At 49.3% G+C, this 2,500-nt stretch overlaps 1 protein-coding gene across 1 annotated transcript in view; it reads right to left on the bottom strand.

The window, feature by feature from the left end:
• The window catches only part of LOC143294547 (putative maltase-glucoamylase 2), a 14,874-nt gene that overhangs the window by 11,944 nt on the left and 430 nt on the right, over positions 1–2,500 (bottom strand). The gene's annotated exons all lie outside the window — the stretch shown is intronic.

The following is a 2,500-nucleotide window of genomic DNA, read 5'->3' as shown; positions in this document are numbered from 1 at the left end:
CTATAGCTGAATGAACGGAGTTACTATGTGTTGGTTACTATCATTTTTCTTTCTTTCTTTTTTTTTTTCAAAGAAGGAACTTTGTTTTGTTTTATTATTTGCTTTCACCATTTCGTTCAGTTATTACAATGGTTCGTTATAAATTGAAAGTATGTTGATGCATTCACCCGTGTCATAAGGACCTCATGGCCCATGCCATTAAAGTGTCAAAGCGTCATCAGAAAACAGAACAGAGCAGAGTAGGGGGTGGGATGGAGGGGGTGTAAAAATGAAGAAGATTGGGGTGTGTTGGAGTAGAGTGGAAAAGATCATTAGAGATGCGTGGGGTGCAGAATGGGATAGTCTGGAGTAGAGTGGTGTGGAGTAGAGAGGGATATATTAGAGTGGAGTGGTGTGGAGTAGAGAGGGATATATTAGAGTGGAGTGTGGAGTGTTTGGTGTAGTGGGGTAGATTGGAGTGGAGTGGTGTGGAGTAGAGAGGGATATATTAGAGTGGAGTGGGGTGGAGTGGAGTGGGATAAAGTGGAGTTGAGTGGAATAGATTGGAATATTATGGAGTAGAGTGGGGTAGATTGCAGTGGAGTGGTGTGGAGTAAAGAAGGATAGATTAGAGTGGAGTGGGGTGGAGAGGAGTGGGATAAAGTGGAGTTGAGTGGAATAGATTGGTGGTGTGGAGTGGAGTGGGATAGATTCGAGTGGAGTGGTGTGGAGTAGAGAGGGATATATTAGAGTGGAGTGGGGTGGAGTGGAGTGGGATAAAGTGGAGTAGAGTGGAACAGATCGGAGTGGTGTGGAGTGGAGTGGGATAGATTCGAGTGGAGTGGTGTGGAGTAGAGAGGGATATATTAGAGTGGAGTGGGGTGGAGTGGAGTGGGATAAAGTGGAGTTGAGTGGAATAGATTGGAATATTATGGAGTAGAGTGGGGTAGATTGCAGTGGAGTGGTGTGGAGTAAAGAAGGATAGATTAGAGTGGAGTGGGGTGGAGAGGAGTGGGATAAAGTGGAGTAGAGTGGAATAGAGTGGTGTGGAGCGGTGTGGAGTAGAGTGGGGTTGACTGGAGTAGAGTGGGGGATACTGTACAGTTGCGTGGGCTGTAGAGTATGACAGATTGGAGTGGAGTGGGGTGGAGTAGAGTGGGATAGAGTGGAGTGGAGAGGGGTGGCGTAGAGTCATACAGATCAGAGTGGGGTGCAGTGGAGAAGAGTGGAGTAGAGTAGAGTTGTGTGGGGTGTATAGCGATATAGATTGGAGCAGGGCGGAGTAGAGTGGGATACATTAGAATTGTGTGGTTAGTAGAGTGGGATAGATTAGAGTTTTGTGTGGGGTACAGAGTTTGATAGATTAGAGTGGAGTGGGGTGGAGTAGAGTGGGACAGAACAGAGTGGAGTGGGGTGGACTAGAGTGGGATAGATTAGAGCTGGGTGGGATGGAGAAGAGTGGGAAAGATTTTAGGGTTGCGTGGGGTGTAGAATGGGACAGACTGGAGTGGAGCGGTGTGGAGTAGAGTAAGATAGATTAGACTGGAGTTGTGGTGGAGCAGAATGGGGTGGAGTAGAGTGGGATAGATTAGAGTTGTGCTGGGAGTAGAGTATGAAAGATTGGAGTGGAGTGGGGGATGGTGTGGTGTAGAATGGGATAGTGTGGAGTGGGGATAGATGAGGGTGGAGTAGAGTGGGGTAGTGTAGAGTGGGGTAAAGTAGAGTGGGATAGATTAGAGTTGTGTAGGTTGTAGAGCGGGATAGACTGAGGCGGTGTGGTGTAAATTGGGGTGGAGCAGAGTGGGACAGATTGGAGAGGATCGGGATGGGGTATAGTGGAATAGATAAGAGTGGTGTGGGGTGGAGTGGAGTAGAGTGGGGAAGATTGGAGTGGAGTGGTGTGGAGCAGAGTGAGATAGATTAGAGTGGAGTGGTGTGGAGCAGAGTGAGATAGATTAGAGAGGTATGGGGTGGAGTGGAGTGGTATGAGGTGGACTAGAGTGGGATAGATGGAATGGTGTGGCGTGGGAGTAGAGTGGGATATATTGGAGTGGAGTGGTGTGGGGTGGAGTAGAGTAGGATAGGCTGGAATGGAGTGGTGTGGAGTAGAGTGGGACAGATCGGAGTGGAGTGATGTGGGGTGGAGCAGAGCGGGACAGACTGAAGTGGTGTGGTGTGGAGTAGAGTGGGATATACTGAAATGGAGTGGAGTGGTGTCGAGTAGAGTGGGATAGATCAGAGTGGAGTGGAGTGGGGTGGGGTGGGGTGGGGAGGAGCAGATGGAGGGGGGGGGGGGGGGGTAGAGTGGGATATATTAAACTGGAGTAGAACACAGCGTGATGATTTAGAATGGAATGGGGGCGTAGAACAGAGTGGGGAAGAACTGAGTGGAGTGTAGTGGGGTGTAGAGTAGGGGGGGTGGGGGGTTAGATTGGAATTGAGGAAGGGGTGGGGTGAAGTAAAGTGAAAGCAGGAGCAAAGTGGGGCAGAGCAGAGTGTAGAAAATGTGGGGTGAGTTAGA

The sequence above is a fragment of the Babylonia areolata genome, chromosome 20 (assembly GCF_041734735.1).
Source record: "Babylonia areolata isolate BAREFJ2019XMU chromosome 20, ASM4173473v1, whole genome shotgun sequence".
Classification (NCBI taxonomy): domain Eukaryota; kingdom Metazoa; phylum Mollusca; class Gastropoda; order Neogastropoda; family Buccinidae; genus Babylonia; species Babylonia areolata.
The sequence above is the reverse complement of the archived record's forward strand: the minus strand, read 5'-3'. Positions and strand labels throughout refer to the sequence as shown.